This window comes from Bactrocera tryoni, chromosome 5 (genome assembly GCF_016617805.1).
Source record: "Bactrocera tryoni isolate S06 chromosome 5, CSIRO_BtryS06_freeze2, whole genome shotgun sequence".
In the NCBI taxonomy this organism is placed as follows: Eukaryota; Metazoa; Arthropoda; class Insecta; order Diptera; family Tephritidae; genus Bactrocera; species Bactrocera tryoni.
Genome location: NC_052503.1, coordinates 81278818 through 81306712, shown reverse-complemented (window position 1 = coordinate 81306712; position 27895 = coordinate 81278818). Strand labels below are relative to the sequence as shown.

The following is a 27895-nucleotide window of genomic DNA, read 5'->3' as shown; positions in this document are numbered from 1 at the left end:
TTGCTTGTATTACTAGAAGAAGAAGAGAGCGCATGTACTATGAGCGTCTCAGCTCTACTTAGATTTCCAACAGAAAAGCGCAAGAAATGTAGCTTTTTTATTTCAGAACTGAATATTCGTAGCAATGCAATTTCGCTTCGACATTTTTAACCGCCGAGCAAATATTATTCAAATTTTTTATGCTTTCGGCAATTTTTTTCTAAATTATTTTTCATTTTCACTTTGCTGACAGCTTTCGACAGCGCGACTGCCGCGCAGTAGCCTTAAAAATTTGCATAAATTCATTACTTTCAAGCAACGAAAAATAGAAAAAAAATAAAAACAACAAAAGAAAACAACAATTACCGGCTTTAGCTGGCAAAAATCTGCTAAAACAAAAAAAAAACATTATATTTATATTTTTCTATTTCCATATGTTTTTCCACACTTTCTTCCACCTCCTCCCTTCTCATGTTGCAATTTTTCATTTAGTCCAGTGTATGGAAGTTAAGCTTTTCTTATCTTTATTGCCGCTAAATACTTGCAATTTTAATGGAAAATGTAAAGCAAAGCTCAGCAAAATACTAATCGCTGAATTCCAGGCATTATATCCAGCAAATTTTTTCAGTTAAGCTTGTTTCATATGCAATTTTCACTCCGTCGTTGGCTGCTGATATGGGTTTCAATTAAAATTTTAAGCACTTTCTGTTTCACGCTTTTAAAGTTCCATGCATTTGAAATGAGTGGCAAGTTCTAGTGAGATGGGAAAAATTAGACTGGCAGCTACTGTATGCGCGTGTGTAAAATAAATTCTATGTAATGGAGCTGAAGTAGAGAAAATGTTAAGAAAAATACATATACAATTTATATTCTAAAACCGAAGAAGAACTGATATTAGTTCCAAAAATATTTGTTTATTTGTTTTTAACTACCGTTGTGATAACTAAAATTTAAACTAGAATATCTTTTTGTTAACTTTTTTTTCAATTTGACTACTTTAAGTTAACTTGCTGATACAGTGAAGTATTTAGGGCTTATCCTAGATTGAATTTTCATTGATGCTTAATATCGAAGAGGGAGCAAAGAAGACTCTTCAGCATGTGTGGCGCACTAACGTCCACTCCAACCTAGGTATTTAATGCCATTTTGCATATAGTGCCAATAGATATGGCCGGAAGGTGTATGATCCCGAAAGTTACTATTAGACTCAGAGGATCTGGGATTCTAAATAAACACATGTCTGAACATTCAGAAATCCTCACATGTTTTGAAATTAAGCCCAACGTTGTTGTCAATGGCAACGAGTCACTTTGTTATAAGACTTGTATGACTACCAGGCCACAGCGGAATCGTAGGCAACTGTAAAGCTTGTAAGCTGGCAAAGTAGGGTGTATTTCAGCGCCGCTATCAATAGAATGGGGACAGTTCGATGCTCCCCTCCCTCCTCATGTGTTCTACTACTGGATACTGGAACTTGGCCAGCGCTGGGCTACATCCTTTTGGTCCAAGATCGATCGTAAGCGATCCCTAGTTGTGGGGGTTCAAACATTGACCGATCGGCATCCATGCTGTAAGGTTGAGGCGCCATCTGCAGAGTGTGGAAGAAGACGAGGTGGTATCATCTCCGCACTTCCTTCTTGACTGTCCCGCATTTGCAAGATCAAAGCTTCTGATTATTTTAACCAATGTTGTATGTATGACTCTGATAGGAAATTGCTTAAATGTATGCTACGTTTACACTATTTTCACCATAATATAAAAAAACGTTGCCTACATTTAGACATAACCTGAAATTACATGAGCGCTTTAACAACTGGATACAACTTTAAAACAAGTTTATAAAAGTGACTACCAAAATCTTAATTATTCTTAAATTATACCGAGAACATTAACATATCAATAAATTGCCCTGAGAGATAAGTTGCTTGCCAAAAAGTGGCTAGAAAACTCGACGAAACAAGAATTAAGCCCTAAAATGTCGTTCTAGACATATTCTCGAATAGTTAAACTTTGATTATATGACTAAAAAAATAAAAATAAAATAAAACTTCTAAACTAGTAAACGAGCCTAACATGACGAATAGGTATATATATGTATATGCCATTCTCTGCTCTTAAGATGCCTACTAACTATGGGTTATACAGATTTGTAAGTAAGTGATTTATTTTCCTTAATAAAATATTTATTTTCCTTAATATATATTTATGTATGTACGTAATTTTGATGTTCTACGGGTAATTCAGAATTCACCTGCGTATTATGCTGCGTCTTATAAACAGAAAATCTACTTACTGTAATTAAAATTCAAAAACTAATTCGAGAGAATTTCCAATCAAATAAAATTGCATACAAGTTTATTCAAGCAACGAATGCACACATTTGAATGTATGTATTATATGGAACGCAATGTTTGTATGTATTGGCATAAAGCATTTCGGAGCGCACACAGCAATGGTGAGTACAAAGCAAGCAACTGGGAAATGTGTTTTGATTACGCAAAATACCAAAAATATTGCCAATTTGAGAAATTCGAATTTAACATAAATTTCATGCATTTAAAGGGCTAAGCTAGCAGCAAATCCAAATGAAGAGAGTAAAAATTGGAAATAAAATTACGGAAAATCGACGCAAATTCCCACACGCAGCGAAAGGAGCAAGCAAAGCACAGTTATACGTACACACACATGCACATGTATTAAAGTTTTGTAGAAGCAACAAGAACAACAAGAAATAATAATAATATACATATGTATATTAGAGTGGCTAACAAAAATTGGATAGTTATAGCTTCTTAGACAGCTCTATAAAAACACTCCAAGTATGAGCTCTTAAAGAACGAAAAGGTTCTCCGCTTTACAATTTTTTATTTTTTCCCTTATTATCAGTTAGAAAAATCATATTTCGCTCCCAACTACTTAAAAAAATATTTCGGGTCAAAGATTTTGTTGTAAATTGAAAGCTCTACAAAATGGTCTCTCACGATTTTTGTAAGGCTAACCATTTAAAGGATATTAGAGATATTTTGGTTGAGCTGTCTAAAAACCTATTTTTCATAGTACCAAGTGAAAAAGAAAAAAATCTTCGTTTTTTTTTTTTGAACCACCCTAATGTGCATATACCGCCAGCAGACTTTGTGACTATTGCAATGATAATATGAAAATAGTTTTGTAAATATGTATATGTATGCATGCTGCTGTAAAGGTTGCCCCAGATGGCAGGCTATTGCCGTCAGACAGAGAGCGGGGGGCTGCGACGGCGCGGCAAAACCAATATGCAAACAATAAAGCAATAAGCCATGAAAATGGTCAATGATGCGAGAAAACTTATTTCCAATTTAATCCAGTTACAGTTACAACGGAAATGACCGAACCGGCCATTGAATGGACCAAACTGGCGGCGAGCGGCACAATGCTGAGTGCGAGGAGTGCGGGAGTGCCTTAAGCAAGCGTATTCCTGCAGCGATTATTGTACAAATGATATGCTTACGCTCAGCGCTTTGAAAGTATGCATGAATTTGTATAGCATTGATAACGCTTATATACGCGAATGTGGGGAGGTGGCGCGTTGGTGGCCACTGCTCCAGCTGGGTAGACCTATCAGGCCCAACTCGGTTTGGCACTGCTTCGCTGCATGCAAATAATGGTGTTTTGTGCGTGTTGATAACATTACAGCCCGTTCGTGCAGTGGGTTGGGGTTGAGGGAGTGTGCGGCACGACGGCCGGCAGCGAAGATTACGCAAAGTGTAGCGAAGCGTGCATAAATTTCAAGTTCTGCACAGCAAGCGACAAAAGTGAGATTGTCGTAAATTGAAGGGCATAAATGGAAATAATTCGAGCGAATTTAAATTGGGCGCCCACACATGTGTTCAAAGGTGATATTGTAGACATGTATTTAAGTATATATGTATGTATATTAATGAGGTCCTTTAAGAAGTTTGGACGAACTTTTTTGGGTATGCAGAAAAGTATCAAAGCATTTTTAGTGTGACGAATACAAAAAAATGTATTATGCGATAAATTTGGTCCAACCACCGAACTGCCTTGGAGCCCCCACGATGGTAAAAGGAAATAAATGCATATTAAAGATTTTTATTTCTGGCATCACCATACAATTTCACTATTACATATTTATATTTTCTATTTCTACAATGCGCCTAAATGTAGACTATATTTTATAATTGGAAAATGCGTGTATACATTTAGGATTGAATACACTTTAACGTTGCTTTATTGAGTGGTCAACGCTATTGATTAAACGCATTTACATTTTTATTATTATTACAGTTGTCAATAGTTCATTCATTTTTTTTCAGCAGCACTCAATACTAGTTAAGAAATTTTTGAAAATAGTGTTTTGAATTAGTTCAACAAACATTTTTTCTCAAAATAATTTATTTGGGAAAATAACCTAAAAATATTTAGGCGATTAAACGCATTTGATTTTTTGTAAAGAATAATAGTGAACATGTATTTTGCTGGGGAATAGTTAGTAGTTTAATACTTAAATTTCTATTGGACATTGTCTCCATTAGTTTTCTAAGGACATTGGGTTCAACTTTCATTCCTCAAGATCAGAAACAGTTTTAAGTTGTATACAAGCTGCGTATAGCTTTGAAGTCAGTACATCCTATAAATTTTCAATGAAGTTGCAATCTGGACTATATGTGGGCCAGTCCAATAAATTGATTTCTATGCTACTCTTTTCTTCGACACATGTATGGCAGCATTGTCTTGTTGAAAAATGTACTTCGTTTCTATATTGTTTCTCAGGAATGTAATTACAGAATCCGCTTCACAGTTGCGTCTTATTCTTTGGTGGGGAAGCCGATATCTTGCCAAGATAAGCTCAAACCAACAGGAGTATTAAGATTGAATTTCTTCTAGTCTGAAAACATGACGTATTCCCACTCCTTCTTCCGGTGCATATACTTTGGAGCAAGCACCATCAGAAAGACATAATTTTTCGAAGAGATGAGCGGATTTGTAAGTTATTTTTAATTTAGAGTAATCAGTTCTCAAAACTTTAAACGGATTTTTTCGAAACACCATTTTTAGAGTCAGAAATCTTCCTCCTCTGAAACGGCTGAACCAATAGGAGATAAAGAAAACAATATTTTTGGCTAATAGAAATTGGAAGGAGAAAACGTGTAATATTATTGGAGCCTGAGCTTTGATAAAGCTAAGAATTCAAAGGAACCGAGTAAAAAAATATCCAACTTGAAAAAAGAAGTTTAAAATCCAGCAAATGTGTATAGTATGTGAATTTTAATCTGAGTGCGGCTGTTCCGAAATAAAATAAGTACCAAATTTACAAACATAATCCACAGAGTACGAATTTACAGATTGTGCTCGTTTTTGCAATGTCACTTTGACCAGACTAACAGCTAAGCTCGCCTTAAGTTATTTGTCTCTCCACTGCAAGTACGTCCCAAGGGTGTACTTCAGAGCAGGCGGAGTTTCGAACGCACGGGTTGGGGCATAGGACGTTCGAGGCACAAGTCGGTAGCGAGGCTAAGATTACTTACAACATGCAGGAGGATTGTAAGTTTGTGTTTGTTGCGTTTTCATTCTGTGAGTCGACAATAGTTAAACTAGTTTCGAGCTTACAATGACAAATTTTTCAAGTTTTTTTTGCCACAGTTTGCTTTTGTTTTATTTGCTGTCTATGTCGGAGCGTAAAATTTTCACAATGAGAGCGAGTGTGAGAGAAGTCTGCAATTTGCATGGCGACCAATTCATAAATAATATATTTTCTTGTACTATGTACATATGTATGTATGTATGTAAGTAAGCATGGATCTAAGGGTATATGTTATGTGGACGTGAACTAAGACTGTGTAGCAGTGGGCGTAGAGCCAAGAGCGCATGGCGCAATGTAAGCGAAGGTGAAGAGGTCAAAGCGCTTGGCTTCTAACTGGCATAACGGGGTTTGCGGCTACACAATTTGCGCGCAACAAAGCCCAACGGGGGAAATCACTGCGCCAGCAGAGTAACTAGAGTACTTGTACCAAATTAATTTGATAATCCCATTCAAATATGCTCAAGTTGTGTCTCTCAAACTAAATATGAAAAGCCGAAGGCAGCCGTCGGCCCAAGCATATGTACTATGTACAGCGTATACACATGGTAAGTTTTTGTGCAACCTGACAAACTCATCTGACAGCAGCAGTATTTAGATTGTCCTGCAAGGCTCAAATTCACCTGTGTGCATGCACTCACACACATTCATACCTATATGTTTGTACATACGATAAAGTAACTGGAACCGCAATATTTTTGGAAATTTAGTGCAAACTTAGCTCGCAGACACCGACGGAGTTTGACGTGGCAATGCTACCAGACGTTTGTCCGGCGCATGCCATTACTAACACAAGCACGTAACGGTCATTCTAGTTGTAATGTATACACCAGCATCATTTACTGACTTCGAAGGGTCGGCTTATATACTTTGGAGGACCTGCTAAACTTATAACATATTTTTGCGAAGTTTATTTGAAAGGTATTGTTTTTAGCATACTTTTAGGCGGCTACTATAATAATAAAATCTCGCACCAAGAAAGAGAGAGTGGTATAGAGAGAGAGAGAGAGAAAATGTTTTGTTATAACGGACAAAATTATGTTCTAAAATCTCGTACCAAAAGAGAGAGAGAGCGAGTTGATAGAGTGGAGAAAGGGAGAGAGAGAGAGATAGGGATAAAGATAAAGAAATAGAGCTAATGTTCTTTAAGCGACAATGCTTTCCAGATTTCAAAACCTTCGAAACTATATCCTCTCTTGTACTACACATATCAAATAGTAGTAAAATTTTCGCCTTCAATACACTGAAACTCAATCACTGCACGAGTTAGTCTTAACGTTTATGCATGACCCGCTTGTGTTCAGCAGCGCAAACTTGTCTCATTCACCTTTCTATATTAAAAATGACAATAGCCTACACACGACAGCTGCAACCCCCACAAACACACATCTAACGGCAATGGAGACCACAGCGCACCAATATATTGGCATGTCCTTGTTGTTGGTGGACCGGTGTCGCCTGCACATAAGTTTTAATTAAATGCCACTTCATATTTCTGACAACTAAGGCTCGGTAATTTCAATGGACCCATATTTTACATACACACTAACAGATATATATATAGAAATTTATGTAGATGCCAAAAGCATTAGAGCAGAATAGCATAAGTTTCGACTAACCTCCGAGTCGCCGTAAGTACTATATATACGTGAGTACTTAAAGTAAATTTGCTAGTGTCCTTTTGTCACACACAAACTCAGCATCTATATGTGTGTCTGTGTGGGTTTTAACATTTTACATTGTCTATGCTGTGTTTTCCTGCTGTCTGTCTGCTGCTCGATTATCTGTTCGGCGTACACAAATGTTTCAGTCATTCATAACGAGTCGAACTGGGTTTATTTTCAATTCTATCTGCGCTCCCATAACCTCACAATCTAAGTCTTCAACTCCTCCTCTGCTTTTGGAATTCAGTTTATACTCAATTTAGTGCGCGTTCGTCTCTCTAAATCTTCGTTTTCATCATTTGATTTACACTATCCGTTCCATATCGACACTTATATATTTTATAGATGATGCTGCTGGTGTTGGTAATTAAATTTTATGGTTTGTGTACACATTTCACTCAGTTATGCAGAATTTCATGCTCGCCCACACACACACACTCATAGATATGCATAAATCTAATGCCAACAGGGTCCTGTGAGACCAGTGTGGGCCCTTAAGAAAGTCGACTGCTATTGGTGGTGAAATCAAAACTGCTGACCGGCAGAAAAGACGGCAGCTATTTGGTGCTGGAAAAATATGTGTCTTTAATTAATGACAAATGAGCCCATCAGGGCGTGTCGAATGGGCAAATATTTGTGTGAAAAGTCAAGGATTTCAACTTACACTTTCTAAATTGCAAGCATACAATATACAAACAAAGACAATATATATATTGCTAGAGTATGTTTAACCATAAATATTCCAAATTTCCATAGAAAGCTTGTTTGCATTTGACCGAAATGGAAAGTCATTAAAATTATAACCACAAATATTGTGCCATAAGTAAGTCACTTTTATGTTGGTGAGATCGTGTGTGTGCCCTTGATATACATACACGTATATATATAAATTGCAAATATATTAAAATATAATATGGCCATGATTAATAAGTGTCGCATACAAATTTTGTCAAAATAACCGTTGGCGTAATGATAAATTAATTAAGGAAATTTCTTACGCTGGCTGCCAGCAGTTGAGAGAATTATGAAATTTATGTCGCTATTTGGGCATAAATTTTATGTCTGTTGTTAGTGCTGACGAAAAAGTGCTTTAAGAGGCATAAATATAGCATTTATGCGAATTTGTGTGAGTAAGAAAGTGCTTGGAATGGGTGTAATGGATTTTTAAATAATTTTGCAAATTCTGGGAATTTTAGAAGCCTGAAATATTTCGTGATGGCTGCAGAAATTTATTAATAAAATTTCAACATCAGCAAACGGCAATGAGAGAAAGGTCATTTTGATACCGAAAATTTCAAATATTGACCAATAAAGTAACAAGTGGACTGAAATGTAGGTAAACATAGAATTTTTTTTTTTTGATAAATTAAAAAAAAAAATCAAAACTATTTTTATAATACTTCAGCTCAAAGCCTCAAACAAAGCCTTAATCTCTGCGTTTACCTGTTCATTGGTTGCTTAATTTCTTTCCAGCGAGCATTCTTAAGATCCAAGGACAGGAAATTATTACTGGGGACTAGGTCTGCAGAACACGGTGGATGCGGAGTCTATTCGAAGCCCAGTTCATGGAATTTTGACATTGTAATCATTGATTTGTGGTAGGGTGCTTTCTCTTGCTGAATGAGCACTTTCTTCTTCTTCAAATGGGACCGTTTTTTCGTGATTTTCTACATCAAAAGCGCCAATAGCGCTACATAATAACTACTTTTGAAGATAGTCGATGAATATTATAGCATGAAGGTTCTAAAATACAGGTGCCCATAAGCCTGTCAGCCGATTTTGGCGTTTTTCACGCTTTGGGGTCGGTTTCACATGTCATCTCACTTGGCTCTGACTGTCGATTGGACTCTGGAGTGAAATGATGGAACCGTGATTCATCCATTGTCACATGTTGACGCGAAAACTCGGCTTTATAATGCTTGAATATCTGAAAAACTGCTGCGAATCATCAACTCGTCGTTGTTTTTGCTCAAAAGTGAGCTCGCGCGGCATCCATTTTGCACAGAGCTTTCACTTACGTACATATTTATTCACAATATATCCAATATAAAAAATTACATTGAGTTTTCTATAGCGGGTTTCTCTGGCAAAGGATCAAAACTATTCAAGCCCTCGTTTGCCGAATATGAGGATCACAGTTTCGATTACAAACTTTTTATGAAGAATATCGGTCAATAATTGAGATATGTATATACATACTTGAAATTCGGCAAAAATCCTTTTCCAATAACACTTTTTACATTTGTCCCTTAGCCCTCATACAGGTATATCTAATATAAAGGTTTTCGAACTTCCGGCTGACTTTATATCGCATATCTCGGTCAGCATGTGAGTTATATTAATGAAAATAAGAAGGTATTTCCTCAGCTTTTATACTGGCAAATTGCAAGAGTACAAAATGTTCGATTACGCCCGAACTTAGCGCTTCCTTACTTGTTTTTAATTAAATTTCTCCTATTGGAAGTCTACATCACTTTTATATTGAGGAAACCAATTTCGGTCCTCGAAACCTTATTAATTTTTTCTCCCTAATTACCTATTTATTACTTAATAGGTTTGTGTGAAAGCGCCTATCAGCCATATTTTCAGTACAGAACGGACTAAAAAAAGAAAAATATTCACTAATACATTTTGCATTAGAAGTAAGCAATATTTCGATTTTCTTCCATTGCATGCCACAGCAATGAATGAAAATGGTTCATTTATAATCCATAATCCGAACGATTTTATTACACACACATGACACACGCACACACGTACTAACAGCAATGACACGAAATCCAAATTCACGGTATAAACGCACATACATACATACATACATACATACGCGTATGTACAGCGAGCGTTGTGTCCGTAGGAATGTGTTGCTCATAGTTCATGAATTGCTGAGTGGGGTTTATAGCGCATTGCAGCAGCAAGCAATTGTCCCCAGCGTGCTATATACAGTTATGTATACACTCATACACACAGTTACATGCACATGTGCGTTTTTTCTTGTGAGTTTAATCGAATAAATTCCAAAGTTTAGTTATGTGCCAAATTGGCGGAGGTGCCGAGGGCTTGACAGGCATACACACACAGTCAAATGTGCAGGCGCTCTAAGCATGACACAGAAATGTAGTGATTGGGGTGGCACGGCCGCCAAAGCTGGAGATTGACCTCTTATTCGCCTCTAGCTTTTGTTTCGAAATTTCAATGGTACAATTTTTCTGTTGTACTAAAATGTGTGGGCACATATGAGCACATGTGTACGTTTGCTGAGGGTGTGCATATGCATGTGTGAGAAAAGCCTAAAAGCTAGATTTCATTAAAGTGAGTTAAGAGTGGAGGAAATTGGGCGTATTATTTTGGAAAGTGGCAAATTTTTGCAAAATTGCTTCTACATTGTAATGATGCCTGTAGAGGAAATATGAACTTGTGGAACATTAGTACTAAACTTGAATTTTAGAACACATGAGTGCAAAACCTTATTTCTGACAATAATAATAGCACTAAAATCACTAGGCGTAAAATTTTTTAAGTACTAAAATAAATCAACAGTCACTATGGTTTGCGAATTTAGTACTAAGTTTAAATTTAAGAAAACATGAGTACTAATTATACTTGTACTAAACTCAATTGAGCGTAGAACTTTTCGTAGTAAAATTAGATTTGTGAATTTAATACTAAACTCAAATTTTAGATCACATTAGTACTAAAACTACTACTAAAAATATTGGTTCTAAAATCAACTGAGCGTAAAACTTTTAGTACTAAAATTAGATGGCTATGGCCTACCGTACCGTAAAATATGGCCAGTGAACCGTAAAATTTTAGAACTAAAATTAAGCAACCGTAAAATTTTTAGTACTAGTATTAAGTTTCACTAAAATTTTAATGCGAAAATTAATTTAGGAGCATATTATTCAAAATCTAAACTAAAGCGATGCTTACACTGCCGTATTTCATAATTTTAGTACACAGTACTAATTTTATATAAATATCTACTTAACGATTCTCTACAAAAAAACAAAAATCCTTTTTTTTTGATGTTCTAAATTTTCCTACAGGGTTTTTAAGCGTCACCTATATCAATATATGCCTTCAAATCTCATATATTAAAAAAACGGCAATTTATTCTAAGCTTGAGTGATAGACCAAGTCAGCAAGGATTTTCATTAAAGAACAGATCTTATATATTTTTTGTTGTTTGGGTTTGCTTATTGAAAATTGAGCAAATCATTTTGATAGGCCATCAGAAGCATCATCAGCAGCAGAAGTGCCAGCAATACAATCATTAGTGTGGCATTACTACCGATTAAGCATAGAAACGCATAAGAGCGCTACTTGCCACACTAATAGGCATATATAATCAAACACACCCACAGAATATTTGCAAATGCAGCAATCATCAGCATTATTTTCGGCAACAAAGCAAATACTGCGTAAACACTGAGCAAACTTGCGAGTAAAACAACAAAATATGTTGCTTATTGGCAAAAAGCGCTCTGCCGCAAAGAAGAGGCAGCAAAGGCTCGACAAGCGTTTAGCTTACATACACATATGCACAAAAGTCTGTATGGAAATTTTGTGTTTTTGCTGACTCGACTCGGCATTAAGGCACAATGTGTCGGCATTTACACATTGGCCACATTTGTAACAAACACACACACTACCAACATTCCGCCGCTTGCCATGAGCATTAACGCAAATCATGCAATCACTTCAAAGCTGGCTATATGTCAGCCAGGAGGCAATTCATCACTGGCGCAATATGACGCAGAGTCCTTGCCAGCGCCAGACCCTTCGTAACAGCAGGCAATTATTGCCGACAAGCTTTTGCGCTTTACTCGGCGCATAATTAAACAATTGTCTGATGAACTCTCAACTTTTTTGCGGAATTCATTTTATTTTTATTATTACTATTTATTACGGTTTTCCACACCGCTGTCCAGCTCCTGCAGCTTTATCTCGCTACGAGGGCAACGTGCAGCAGGCAGCCGTGAAAGCGTTAATTTTCTACCTTTTATTGCGACTAAGTCTGCCACTCTGTTATGGAGCCGCTTACTCCCACTTCATAACGCCAGCATACCGCTAACGGTCACGTTGAAGTCAGAGAAGCCGGTAGGCACTTTGAAAATGCAATTAATGATGGGTGCTTACCATGCGTGCCTGATGTTGTGCCATTTTAGCCCCGGTATGCTGCAGGGTAAACCCAGTAAACGTGTCGACTGGTGTCATGAGCGGAAGTGTGTGCTTCTTTCAATTTAGAGAGAGAACTTGAATTATTATTTTATTTTTTCTCTCTATCTTTCACTTGCTCTATTTTTACCCTCTAACTTTTCGCTCTCTCTCTCTCATTTTCTCTTTCTCGCTCTAATTTTCTCTCTCTCATTCTTTCTATGTATTTCACTGTCTCAACTACGATAGTCTCTCTTTTCTTTTCTTCTTTCTATTTTACTCCCTATCTTTCTCTCTCTTTTACTATCTCAACTTCAAGAGACTTTAAAGAGTTCGACTGATGAAGTAAACAGCATATTTATTTTTTCTGAAAGGTCTTTCAAGTGAAGCTTTCTAAGGTGAAGGAGTTCTTGCTACTTTTACTCTCTTCATCACCCTCTCTCTCCTCTATATTTCATTCTTGTATTCTCCCTTATTTTCGCTCTACTTTTCTCTTTATCGTTCTATCTTTCTCTCTCATTTATTTTAATCTCACTGCCTTAATTTGGACCACCAACTTTCTCAGCGCCTCCCGAGTGAAGTGCTGACAATTACATGAATTTTTATTATACTAAGCAACAAAAAATAGTAACCAGTACATCTATATTTACTCAAACTCTACCACCGACTACCAGAAACTCCAAAAAGAAGCTAGCTTAGGGTTTGCAAGTTGGTTCCAAGCTAGGAAATTTAGTTAACTTATGGGAAAATAAAGGATCTGTATAGTTGGCTCGACTTTATACACAGGATAGGTTAGGAAGTCGATCCTAACAGTGATCTCACTTGGACAGCTTTGAACGCCAATCCGTTGTGGTACCTAAAAACTCCTATATACTGGACCATAAGACTTTTACAAACGACAAATCTCTTAAAGCCCATTACAACTTCGTCGAGACGGTAATTGTAAGTTTCGGCTGTCTTCTAGTTCGCGGAAGGTAAGGCTGTGGAGATGTTACAGTTTTAGGCTTGCAAAGGGTGGACAATGGAAGATAAAGTGCCTGGCTGTTTTTCCCTCACCCTTCTTCATACAACAATCGACAAGATTTTTATGGACATGAATGCATAATGGAGAGTTTCCAGGAAGAACTCATACGATTGAGGCAAGATGAATTTTGCTCAGGGTCAGTACGAGCGTAATACATAGACCAAAACGAACTGAGCAGTAATGTTACTAGACCAATCCTCAATGCGGGATTCCAGATAATGAAGAAACTCCTTAAGGGGGATAAGGCTTCGTTTAGGTGTTTGCAACGTCAATCAAGGCGTCCTCTTAACGTCCATTTACGAGAATAGGAAGTGTATGAGTTCTTCTACTATTCCGTATATACCTTTCAAATATTCCTTACTGGGCATCCGCTCAGTAACTATTAAAATTATATATGTATATAGACTGATGTGCGTCCGCTTGCCACAATAATAACAGGATATTAACACCACACACTTTTATCGCTAGTAATTAATATTTATTGTAAATTATTTAATACTGGAAATTGTGTGTTAAATTTTATTCGAGTTCGTCGACGGACGTGGCCATGACACCTGACGCACACACACACACGAACACATTTAGATTTGATTGCGGGACAAGGCAGATGGGCACGCACGTAATTGCGTCCGCATGTGTATATGTATAACAAATCAATGTATGTGTATGTGTTCGTAAGCGGTAGTATCCTTTTTTCACACACATACACAGGCACACACGCATACAAAGTTGGAGTTGTAATGCCAGCTTTGGCAGAAACAAAGCGCCCACTTGTGAATAATTAATTTCGTATACGCGCATAAAAGGATGAAAACAAAAACAAACAACAACAGTAGCAACAACGTATTGCTGACGGGTAGATATTTACTTTTTAAGGCTATGCTATTAATGTTTGTTTTTGTATTTATGCGCGAGTGCATCGTAATAAAAGTTCAACCAATGGAGCTCTGGCTATATATTAGCAACTACAAAGGTAATTACACACACACACACACATAAATACACGCGCGCGCTTACTTCATTTGAAATTTGTGAGTTATGTCAAAAAGCGTCCAGTCTCATTTTGCATAGCGGTTTTTGCATAATATTTATTACAATAAACTAAATGAGCAGGGGCGTAGGCACCCCTTCGCAACCCCCTTTTGCCATGCAAAGTACGCTGGCGCAAGCCATGGACGCGAAAACGTAGCGCAGTTGGGCCGACCGCGCAGCATCAACTGGATTATAATGCAACGCAATTAACTAAGCGAATTAGTGGCACACAGCTGTTGTGCAACCATGCGGTTGGGGTCAATCAAAGCGCACTAAAATGCATATGGATTAGAGGGATACGCGTATGCTGGGCCAAATGGAGGATTAGTCAAAGTTGTGCAGCTTGTTATGCACATATACAAAAGTTGTTTTTTAAAGAGATAAATAAAATTTTAAGAGTGGAGGCGAAATTTTGGTTTATGAATTTCTGTGAAAATTTCGAACTGAGAGGCCGGAGAAGTGAGTGTAATTCATATATGTATGTATTTTCGAAGAAATTAAAGCCCAATGCAGGAATAAAAAAAATGTTAACTTCGGTTGCAACGAAGCTAAAATATCCTTCACAAATAAAACAGTGTCCATATGGGAACTTTTTAACGGTTGGTTTGTATGACAGCTATATATTTCAGTGGACCGATTTGACCAAATTTTTAGGAGATTGTACCGTTTCACACCAAGACGCGTGAAGATTCCTTGTCAAATAAAAAAGTTTTCCATACAAGGACTTGATTTTGATCGTTCAGTTTGTATGGCCGCTTATGATATAGTAGACCGTTCGGAAAAATTTCTTCAGATATTGTAGTGTTGTGTTAAAAAAATATATATACAAAGTTTCGTAAAGATATCTCGTCAAATACAAATGATTTTCATACGAGGACTTGATTCCGATCGTTCAGTTTGTATGACAGCCATATGTATGTAGTGGTCTGATTTCAACGATGAAATCGTGTGTGAAATTTCAGTTATTTTCGAAACTGAGCGACTAGAAAGATACCAGAGTACGAGCCTCATACCCTAAACTAGTATCCTAAGCGACTGTCAGAGAAATGGTGGTAAGAAAACTGCATGTAACCTTGTACAATGAGAAGTTTAAAAGATTTGCTTAAACTACTTGATTCTTCGGCTTCAAATAGGAATGGCAAAGACCATGTTTTAGATATAACAATTTCGAGCTCTGACGATCCAACTTTGATTGGAGCTTAAAAAATAGTAAGTAGCCGAAAGGTGGAGGATCACATGAGCTATGAAGAATACCATTTGAAATAGTTTTCTTATAAAAAAGCAACAACTCAATTTATTTGTCGATAAAATCTCCCCGAAACATGGAAGCCTACCTGGCAGTACACTACTCTTACGAGTGTTCTCATACAAAAACAATCTTACGAAACACTTAAGTGTCCGTATGTAAGCGCGCTCTCATGAATATGCATGAAAATCAAATGAAATATATGAGCGCCGAAGCAACTCTGTTTAATCTATGTACACTGATAATATATTCATGACAAATTGCACTTATATGGTAATCGATGTGTGAGCAGATACAACATGAGAAGTAGAGAGAACGAAGGGAGTGGGGAAAACATGCGAATAATTAAAACATGAAGATGCTTTCAGCTGCCGGAGAGAATGAAGTATGGAAGTTAAAGCAGCGCGCCAAGGGTGCATGCTATGACTGGCTGCTAATGAAATAAGACGAACTTTGTCTCGAGCGGAACAACGGACGAAGTGCTGTCATTAAAAACATGTAAAATATTCGTAATGGGATGTAAGGAAACATTAAAAAAAGAGGCAGAGTGCATGTGGCACGCGGATAACAGAGCGGGCAAGCAGAGAAACCGAGAGGTGGCAAATAACAAGTCACGGGAAGGTGAAGTTGGTGCGCGACGCATTTTTGACATGGCAGTGATGGGTTTGTCACAGTAGTACCCACCTAAAGGGTATGTGAGCGTGTGAAGAGCTTAAAGCGCGCGCTTGCGAAGGACATTACGGCGCAGCACAAGTAGAAAGGTTGAAGTATGAAAAAAGCTGGTTGAGGTAAGACGAACGAAGCACTGAACGGCAATGTGAAGTAACAGGCGAAGTATTTGAGGTGACTGTGTGACTGACTGGCAGACAGGCGGACGGACGGACAAACAGGACAAGCAACTGACAGTGAAGCTAAGTAGACAAGAGCGCCATGAGACGGAAGAACAAAATGTGTGTAAAGGTGAGAGGAAGTCGGTGTGGAGGCAACGCGCTAACAGTGTAGGAGTCGAACAAAGTGAAGAAGTGGAGTAAAGGTAAGAGAATATTTGTGGCCAACAAAACTGTGCGAAGTAACGAATCTATTAAAAATGTATTAAGCGAGTTGCAGGGAAATGAGAGGCGTGGCGATATGGCTTGTGAGCTGTACAACGCCGGTGTTTGTCGCGCAACGAAAGTGGCAAAGTGGCGGTCGGGTTGGAATGTAGCGATTAAATGCACGCAATATTGGCAGTAGGAGTACGCGACAAGCGGTAAAACTGGAGGCGACATGACCTCTGAAGCACCGGCTCAAGCGAGCAGCCGGAAACGAGTTGGGGTGGAGCGGTGTTTACAAAAGGATGCACGAGTAGGAAGCCAGCTTGTAAAGCGTTGAGAAAAAAGTCAACAGACGGTAAACATGAGTGCGTGTAGTATAGCAAAAGTAGGGGTCTGAGTTTAATGGTCGGTATGTGGATTGCAATAATGACGAGAGCGTTGAATAAAAGGTGAAAATGGCGCACTTCCTACCCACCCACAACACAAAAAGCGTCGGCTTGTCTCGTGACGCGTCGCTTTTGGGGCAAATATGATTGCATGAGTGGTGAGGAGGAAAACCGACAAGCACTTGCTGGTGTAGCAAATCGCAAGTAGACATACTGGATGGTAGGAGCTGACTTGGAAGCCTGTAACGGAGCTGGAGAGGAGAAAACGCACACATAATACGGTATGTAATAATATTTAAGTAGAAAGCGGCAGTTTCTACACATGCAAAGCGCGGCGAAGCCAACGCTGCCAACTAAAACAAGAATGAGGACTGGGAGATTGCATAAAATCACGTGTGTGCTAATGTTGCGGTACTTATTTCTTACACACACATACATACGTTTGGGGACAGCTCCAGTTTTTCTTGTGCGCCATTAACGGCAGTTAGGTCTACGACAAATCGGCGCTGGCAAGCTCTACATACCAGGCTTTTGGTGGAGGCGCAAATGCTGAAAAATTGTAGCAGGTTTAAGCGAAGCCTTACAAAGCAAACGATGAAAAAACGAATATGGCAGCAGTCTCAGTCGCTGGGGAAACTGGTCCAGCCACATATGCGTCAAAGCGGCTATGCGACATGCCAAGCGTTAGCGACAGCAATGGTCTAAGCAGGGCGTTAAAAAGGAAAAATCACAAAAAAGAGGAAAAATAACAAAAAATTAAAAGAGAAAAATCACAAAAAAAATATAAAAAAAGAACATCAAAAAAAGAAAGGCAAAACACACACATGTGGAAATTTGCAGCTTTCAATTAGGAATGGGCTTAGGCGGCGGCTATCATGCATGCAGGCAATGCCAGCTCACAATTCCACAAAGGCACAAACATGACAGGTGAAAAAGAAGCCTACACAAAGGCGCCAAGCATTTGTCGTGGTGTTATTTCGTCGCAGAGAAACGAAATTGAAGTGCGGTGTGGGATACGAAACAATTTCAGAAATAATAATGCGACAAAATAACAGACAATACGGAACGTTCAGTCCCTGCGGTGTCGAAGGAATTTGATTGTGTTGCAACAAGCAAACCAAAAACAAAAAAAAAAACAAAAGTTAATAACACAACAAACGAAAAAAATAAATAGAGCAAAAATTATGCGGAAAAAAATAAGTTATGCATTAAAAGCAGGCGAAGATTGAAGCCACATTGAAAATCGAATAAGCCGTGCGGCAAAAAAAAATGAAAATAAATAAATAAAATTATAGAAACAAATAACAAAAAAATGTTGAACGTATGTATGCTGCTACATTTCTAGGTTTAAAAACTTAATAGAATATTTTCATGTAGATGTATGTATGTACATATGTATGTATGTATGTATGCAGGTATGTGTATGTCTCAAAAGTTGAAATTCTGTAGATGGCGCTGAAGTCAAATTATTGTGAAAAATCAGATTTGCAATCCAATTGAGTCTATACGAAATTTTGTGCTCTCAACTCTGTAGAAGACATTGAGCGGCCTCTGGAGAGCATCACATCACTCGGAAAAAATAAAATACAATAAAACAAAATATACCGTGAAACCTTTAATACTCGTAAGACTTACTGAACTAAACAGAATAATGGAAACCCCACAATTAGTTTAAGCCTCGAAACAACACAAAATAAAAAGCTTAAATAAAAATTCCAAATAAAACGAGGGTGAAAATATAAACGAATAAAAGTGACACAAGTAGATCACGTATAACCCAGCGACACCCTTAAAACAAAGAAAATAAGCGCGCCCCTAACAAGAAAAAATGAAATGGAAAACAACAACAAAAAATGTTGCTGTCAACACCGAAATAGTCCAGCGTCAGGTGTAAAAAAGCAGAAACCGCCAGCTAGCGCGCTAATGACGTTGACAGCAAACAACAAAAATAAATGTGTGCAAATGAATAACAGCTAAACAACAACAGCAACAATAACAACAGTGACAATATACGTACGCAGGCAAGCGCTGACAACATTTGGCAATTACAGTTACAAGCGCATTTTTTCGTACCCCCAAATGGCTAGAGTTGTTGTTTTAGCTGTATATAATACGAGTAAGCGCCCATACCAGCGCTGTTGTTGCTGCTGGCTTTAATATGTATGTCAAATCACGTTTGACACGCCGTATAAGCGTCGCGTCTGCGCCACTGCCGCCCTGCGTCGGTATGTCTGTGTGGTCTGGTGTGGACTGGGTCACTAAAACATCGTTTTTATTGGTCATTAAAATGATAATTTAAAATTTCTAATTTATTTTTTGAGCATCGTAAAAAATCCAGTAGCTGGCCGGGGTTGGCAGTTAGCTACAAGCATATTTATATACATACTTGGATATATGCATGTAATATATGTATATAAATAGCTGTGATATTTGCTTTTAAGCGCTATTTTATATGATTTATCTCGTTTTGTTTTATTCATTTATGGTGCTGAGGAATGCCAGGGCATAGAGTAAGCGAATATTTAAAGTAGATTTATGTCTGCTGGTTATTAGGTCAGTAGTTGGGCGGTGTGACACAAAAAAAGAATTCCAACAAAAATAAAAAGTAACACAAAAATGGTTAACTTCGTTTGCAGCGAGGTTATAATACCCTTCACTAATAAAATAATAAAGTTTCCATACGAGAGTTAGATTTTGATCGTTCAGTTTGTATGACAGCTATATGATATAGTAGTTCGATCTGAAAAATTTCTTCAAATATTATAGCGTTCTCTTAGAAAATAATCTATACCAAACTTCGTAAAGATATCGCGCCAAATACAAAAGGCTTCCATAGAAGGACTTGATTTCGATCGTTCAGTTTGTATGGCAGCTATATGCTATAGTTGTCCGAAATCGGCTATTCCGAAAAATTAGCAGCATCCTGTAGATGTGTGCTAAATTTCAGATCGATATCTCAAAAACTGAGGAACTAGTTCATGTATATACAGACGGAGATGGCTAAATCGATCAAACCGAAGAATAGCAAAATGGCCACAGCGCCCTGCTTTGTTGAATTTTTGAGCTGATTGTCACCGGAATGTGGTCCATCTTCGAGTCTAAGTAATAACATTAATGTCTACAGAATATCAAACATCGAACTATAAACTTATATGCAGTCCAAAATGGCTTGCAGGTTTTAAGCTGAAAGTCGAATTTTCAAGGAATATTGGTCTTACATACCGATTGCGAAAAGAAATTTTAGAAGAAATACATGATTTTTGGGCATAAACCGCACCAAATGCAAATATTTACCCGGTGCAGTGCCTGAAAACTGGAACTTTTCTAGAAGATTCTTCATTTACATTTTTTCAGTATAAATAAAATACGTCTCTGTTAACTAATTTCAAAGTGACCTGCATCAAGGCAATCACAACCCACCCACCACCAGCGCGCGTCAACACCTGCAACTTGCATGCCTTCAAGTCCTACGGAAAACTACAAAATAACGGTAAACGTTGCAAAGCAACTGACATACTGCCCGAAGTACTAATACTACTGTCATTTGTTTGTATGCAATTAACAGCCGTAATGTGCTGCCACTCTTAGCCATACAACTGTAAATGAGAGCACAACACTGTAATTGCATGAAAAACTTACAGTCGAAATTGAATTTTGCGCTATTAATGCATTTTCTCATTATAATTACATAGACAAATTGTTTTCAAAGGAAATGCAAATTAATAAAAAAGAGAACGAATAATTTTTACTGCTTTTAAATTTCAATTACTATCAAAAATATGCTCGCGTCGGCAAAAAATTAGTTGTTAAAGCAAAATGTAATGATTTTTTAAGCTTTTCGTTAATATATTGCTTGTCGAAGGCAGTCGAATCATTGAAATGAAGCTTGTGGGCAGTGACGGTGGACTTGAGAAACTGAGGAGGGTCATCGGAATGTGTTTTTTAAATAAAAATTATATGATTTATAAAAAAATTAGTATATGTGCCTTATTCTTGTAAAATATTTCGGAACCCCGAATAGAAGTTCTTTGAATACCGAAATTTCGGAATTACAGAAATCTGCTACAAGGTCATTAAGAACAGTCACAACATATACTGCAGCTGTCTCTCATTTTTAGAATTCTCTATCTTTTCGGGATCCTGAATTATTAATAGCAAATCCCAAAATTTCGGTATAATTTTTTGGCGAATCTTTTGAAAAAAGTATATTAACCGTAATACTATTCATAAAATTCGTAATATCCTGTGTGATTAACTGCAAATCCGGAAATTTTCGGGATCAATATTAATCCATCTTTTGAAAATACCTTCTTTGGAAATTTTTCGGGATCCCGAGTCTTTAATTGCAAATCCCGAAATTCCCGGACCCATTTTGTTTTTTAAATCTTTTGAAAATACTTTATTAGAGCTTAACAATTTTACCATTATTCAGAAAGTGTTTGCGATTCTGAGTCTTTAATTGTAAATCCCGAAATCTCGGGATATATTTTTTTATTATCTTCATTATTATTCAAAAAATTGTCGGGATCCCGCGCCATTAATTTCGAAATTTCGGGATCTATTTTTTTGTCAAATCTACTGAAAATACTTTATTATCTTCATTAATTATACAAAAAATTTTCGGGATCCCGCGTCATTAATTTCGAAATTTCGGGATCTATTTTTTTTGCAAATCTATTGAAAATACATGATTATCTTCATTACTATTCAGAAATCCTTGTATATACTAATTCTCTATGACCCCTGCTATAGTACCGGCTTTGGATAGCAGGTTCAATAAACAAATAATTTTTACTATTTTCTCATCATAGCAAATCATAAGCTGATGTTTTTCCGCATCTGTTAGGCGTTATTGATTGACTATTTTTTACTTCATTGAAATGCAAATGCAACCTTAGCTAAAACAAATTGACGCCATCACGGACTGTTAAAACATAAAAAATGACAGTAGCAATTTTAATTATTAAAAAACTGTTTTTATCTCTAATTAAAACATTTACGATGTTTTTACAATGTAAACAACTTAAGGCCGTAGAATAATTATATAAATTGTGGTACTTACGAAAATATTCCAAAAGTTCAAAGAGAAGTTTGCAAGTTGCATAAATTTGCTATTCAAATGGCTAAATCGAGAGCTGCAATGAAAGAGAGAGAGAGGGAGAGAAGAAAAGTTAATTAATTTTACAATTAAATTTGCTAAACTTTGAGGAACAAAGCAAAAAATTGCATAAAAGAAGCAAATAGATGTATGTATGTATGTTAAAAAATAATAATAAAATAGACGAAAACGCAATTGAAGCGAGGCACAACAGAGCAAACTTTTCTACGAAAAATATTCAAGAGCGAAATTCTTAAAATTGCAACGAGCGGGAGCAGCAGTGCAAGAAGAGGGAGAACACTCCCTAAACTTGATGTCGCGAAAGTCTTAGACTACGTTGTTACTTTTCATGCTTAGTCCAAAGAACAAGCTCGAACACTGTCTGAGAACAGGTGGCAACCATCTCTTACAACTGTAATAATTATAAGCAACTTTAGGCGCTTGCAGCTGGGACATGAAATGCAGGGAAAAGGGAAGTTAAACTTTTCATGTCGCACAGCAAAATGTAAAAATAAAGCAAAGTAAAAGAACACTGACTCTACGACAAGTTCTGGCATAAAGTGCGGTTAGACAATGTGAGAGATGTGGGTGTATCAACGTTGCCACGGTCGGTTGACTGCTTTGCTTATACAAATTAACGGTGCGTTACTGTTAAACAGCCTACGACAAAGTGTGCGTTCACAAGGGCGCAACTTGAGATGAGTAATAAATAGAGATAACGGCAAATAAAATTGTACATATGAGTGGGTCAAAAAGTTTGTGGAGCAACGTTGATAAATAAGTTCATTCAAGGACTTGATTTTGATCCAATAGTTTGTATGGCAGCTATAGTGGTCCAATATCGGTTCTGACAGTAGATATTGCGGCTGCTGGAAAGCGGTTGCATATAACTATCTTGAGGCCACAAAAGAGTTCTAAGAAACGAAATAGTTGATGAGATTGCAAAAAATACCAGCCCTCTGGCTATCGAACAAGTGCGGGAGAAACGGAAGCCACTAAAAAGATATACAATGAAATTTCCGAAAGGGTTGACTAGCGGATCAGGACTATATGGAATACCTTCGGTACATGCAGTACGGTTATTGGCCTAATGACAGGTCACAACCTACTGGCATCACATAAAAGCCGGATGGGATGGTATGAAAATTAAATATCAAGTCGCTCTTAAGGTTCGCAAAAAGTGTTGACGTCCTCTATGATGAAAGCTCAAATTAAACTCTAACTCCAGCTGGCATTACTAAGGATCAGTAAGTCCATGTATGGCGTGTTAGCCGGGCAGTGTAACCTAACCTAACCTTCTTATAGAATATCCAACGTTTCCTGCGGGATGTAAAAAACTTCGTAGCAAACTTTGTAATGTTCGGGGTATAATAGTAATAACAACAGTTTGGAGTTTATGGAAGCCGTGATAAGAAGGGAGTTTTCAGATGTCACAAGATAATCATTTTTTAAAGCCAAGAAATGAAATTCTTATGTTGTGGATGTTATACCAGAAAAAGTACGATAGTTACTCATATATTGCATGTGTGCTTCCTGAACGCATCGGGGGAACATAAACCATTCTAAAACAATTTCATATACTTTTTTCCAACAAGCCACATATTCAATGAATTCAAACGCAATCAAGCGGTTAACCAAGTGGTATTCTTATTTTTACGATCAGCAATTCCTCTGCAATTTCGCCAACTAAGCGATACGATCAAGGTCAATGACCGTTTCTTCCTCTGCTGCTTAAACAAATTTTGGACGCTCTTTGAAGCTTGAAAATGCGCAAAAATCCCTAATCAACGGACGTTCTTTTGGGACATGTGCGCGCTGAAAGCTTAAGCGCTCATATGGGTACAGAATTAGCGATCGACAAGCACAATAACTAAAACAACAATGAGACCGAACAGCAACAATGTTTGCAGTGAAATCACATTAGTGAGTAACTTGAGCCATTGCAGTTTGCGCCGTGTAAATAATATGCGCACAACAACAACAAATCTTATATGTACAAACAGCAACAAAAACATGTTCAGCCGAGTGAATGCATAAATAAATATGGTAAAAAGCAACAAAACAACAAAAACAAAGCTTACTTTTTGTAAGAATCTCGTCGTGGTAAAAAGTAAACCGGTGTTAGATGCAGGAGTGAACAAAAAAATACAACAAAAACGACGGCAAGAACAACACCAACTTTATGCGCAAATGAAGCACATGGCCGAGATTGAATTAGACTGAAACGAGGCGAACGAACGGTAAAGGAACCACGCGCAGGCACATGCAATGCAACACGGCCACGGCTGAGCAGGAGCGGGTAAGAGGCGGCAGGGCGGCAAGTTGTTGGCGTTCAACAGCGAATTGCAGTGGCATATACGAATTCTATACGCCAAACACGGTAAGCTGGTGGATAAGGTGTGTGTTATTTTTGGTTGCTGTTGTCGCGTTTAGTTCGTCAGCCTCTCACACGGGTGGACAAGAAAGTGTCGACTTTTCGGTAAGCCGAGAACCGCAACTAAAGCGTTAGTTTGCATGTGCGTATCTGTGTGTGTTTGCCAAGTAGCGGTTTTGGCGTTCGTCGAGATCATCACTGCTAAACTCAGCGCATCTCGCTGGTGCTGGTATTGGATTTCGAAAACTTGTCAAGAATATCTGAGCTTCGTCAATTTGCATGTGTATGTGCATGGCGTTATATTTTTAAAAATTGCATTTGAGCACTAATATAATGAAAATTGCGCAATATTTACATATGTATGTGTGTGCGCATCAAATTTCATGCTACCTTTTGCTGTTTCCCCAAAAAACCTTCAGCTGGCAACGCGTTTTGCTCTTCAAATGGCAAAGTAAAACAATACTTGTGTAGAGAAATTTGCAAAAATTACAGCATCTTCACATGCTTTTGTTCTCAAGTAACACAAAAGGATTTAAAACAAAAAAATATTGCGTCTGGCTGCTTTGAAAAATTTGCTTTTGAGTCGTATGCAAATTGTTATTTGCATTTTTATTGCGTTTGGCAATGCTCTTGGCTATTTGGATGCTGTGCGCGACAAACAGTTGCTTTGCATAATGTAATCATGTCTTCTTTGCCTTTCTTTAATATTTCTCTAATATTGTTTAGCGATTTTTTAAGAAGAAGAGGTGCATTGAGCTTTTTCACAGATAGGTCAAAGTAATAAGGGAATATTGAAGAGGGTGTTATCTGTAAGGAGCTTTCCGCCAATAGTAGTTTTAGGCCACCAGACCACCGTAGTTTTTACAGGTAGAAGGCTGCTATTAAGGTGGCGGTAGACATACTGCAACGAAATGAAGCCTCTTTCAGGGAGGTGAGCATTCACTTGGCAGAGCGGCAATACCGGTGCTGAGCTCGCTAACTGTGTGCTTAAAGCTAGTCATGGAGTGTCTGTCCTCACTAGAAATAGCAGCAAGTTACATCAGTAGTGTAGTATCGCTGACAACTGTAAAACTTGATACGCGAACCAGAGAGAAGGCACCCTTGCTCCGCTCGACTTGGAATGGACCAAGTTGGATCCCCATTGGCATGTTGCGTTCTAACATTGAACTAATGGACCTGTCTGGCGCTGGTCGGGGATTAGATCCTGTGTGACTGCGGATTTCGCCTCTCTTGACCTAGAGTAGAATGAAGGGTACCTACTGAACTACTTGGCCTTTGCAACGTTCTTCTTGCCGCAATGGTATGGATTTTTGCTACGCACTGTCCGATAGTCTTTCAAAGTTCTTCTTGGCGCAATCGTAGTGGTTTTTACTAGTCACTGTCCGACTGTCTTTCATGCGGTAAGGCTAAAAATCTTTTCGGACGCTAGTTTTCAAAGTAGTATGGAGGTGAAATGAAAACATACAAACACTATCTTCTCCATTGTCCAGCCTTTGTAGGACTGAGGCTTAAACATTTCCGTAGTCTTATCTTAGGCGAACCCGAAGACATAACTGAAACTGACATAGCCGTTTCAACAAATTTGTTTTAGGGTCAAAGCGCTTTGTCGATTTGTGACGGTTTTATGATCTATTATAAAGAAATTTTAGATACCACAAAGAACTGGCATTCTAAGCTGTCCAAGTGAGATTCCTGTGAGGATCGTACTCTAAACCTAACCTTTACTTTTTTAAGTTGTTTAAGTGAGATATGTATGTCTTAGGATCGACTTCTTTAACTAACCTAACCTATTTGAGGAAATATGTTGTAAGCGTTCGTTGAGCCATCAAAGTAAACGATAAACGTTAAAAATAGTAATTGCTTTTGGCAAAATTTCGAATTTAACTGTAAAATAATAAACATTTTTACTTGCGTGACAAAGCACGATGTCGGATTTCCAACAAACGACATGCAGCAACATGCACCCTATAATATGACTAAGGACATAAAACTAAACTTAGTGCTGCCGCTCCGTATTTTTCTAGCTTGACCCGTTTTGATGATCTATAAACCTTTTTACGAGACACAAAACTGCCACTCCAGTAAACAGTCCAACAGTAAAAAGAATAGCAAATTTGGCAATTCACCACACAAGGTGCTCGGGCGCAGGTGAAAATAAATCTGCTTAAGAGCAGCGACAACAAAAGTACTCCATTTGCACTAGGCCACTCTCTCCAGTCGCCGCCGCTTGTTTGCTTAGCTCAGCCTAATACATAGCAAAGACCAAGTCCTAAGACTACATGTGAACTGCCGTTGCTCAAGACAACACACACAACACATGTTGCAATTGCAAGCTTGCTGCTAAGTTGTCAAGTTATTATTACAAATGTTGCACTTTGCGACCCATGCTTGCTGCCAGCCGCTTGCTTGCAACAGTGTTGCCACTTCTTGCTGTTTTGTTGCTGTTGCAAATGTTTACATTGTCGGCGCTTACAGTGTGTGCAACTGTTTCGAATGTAGTGCGTTAGTATCCTTATATAGAGTAGACTGCCTTATAGAGTGCAGCCACTGAAGTGGAGTAGCTTTCTGGGTGGCGTTGCGCCGAAAGTGGTAGTAAATGTGCGGCCAGTCGTAAATGCAATTGCCATGCAGTCGGTTTTGAGCCAAAAACATTTGCTTGTGACGAAAATAAAAGCAAAAAAATATGTATGTATGTATGCATGTAAAAATACAGTGACTGTTAAATGTTGCATACAAAGAGGCGACAGGATATAGAAATACATACATATATTCATATATACGCATTTGACTCCATTCAGCTAAGTATGCTTCTAAGTAGAAAGCTTGTATGTTTGGTACGAAATGCTTCTTTAGGGTGCCCATAAAAAATTACTAATAGATGACGGTAAAAAGGGGTTGGACAGCACTTAAACCCTTTTACGAGGAAAGTAATAAAAAGGTAAGAAATAAAAGTGAAATAAAATAAAGAAAGCCAGCAAGGGTTAATTTGGAGTGGAGTAGCAGCTTAAAAACCAGCTGTAAGCCAAAGATCCGTTTGTAATTACGAAAACTTGAAACAACTAGATTAATAATAGAACGTCCTTACAAAAGCAGGATTTCTAAGGAAAAAAAATACCTTAGTGAACTATCCTTGTAGATAGATTATAAATAAATATTTAAACCTTTCATCTGTAAGGACCTACTAAGAAATTTGCCTTGAAAAGCAAGTTTTAGAAAAATGTCTTTACTTCTTTACTGGCGTGGATATCGCTTATGCGGTTATAGCCAAGTTAAGTCAGCCAAGTGTAGGCAGGTCTTTCTCCACTTGATCTCTTCAACGG

The 27895-nt window shown here is 37.7% G+C and overlaps 1 protein-coding gene across 14 annotated transcripts in view; it reads right to left on the bottom strand.

The window, feature by feature from the left end:
* LOC120779182 (poly(rC)-binding protein 3) overlaps positions 1-27895 on the bottom strand; it is a 252098-nt gene that overhangs the window by 60871 nt on the left and 163332 nt on the right. For 11 of the 14 annotated variants that reach the window (XM_040111431.1, XM_040111429.1, XM_040111430.1 and 8 more), the window contains one exon: positions 22166-22238. The exons of the other annotated variants lie outside the window; for them this stretch is intronic. The gene's annotated coding sequence lies outside the window, so the exon portion shown is untranslated. The remainder of the gene's footprint in view (positions 1-22165; positions 22239-27895) is intronic. 14 annotated transcript variants of the gene reach the window in all.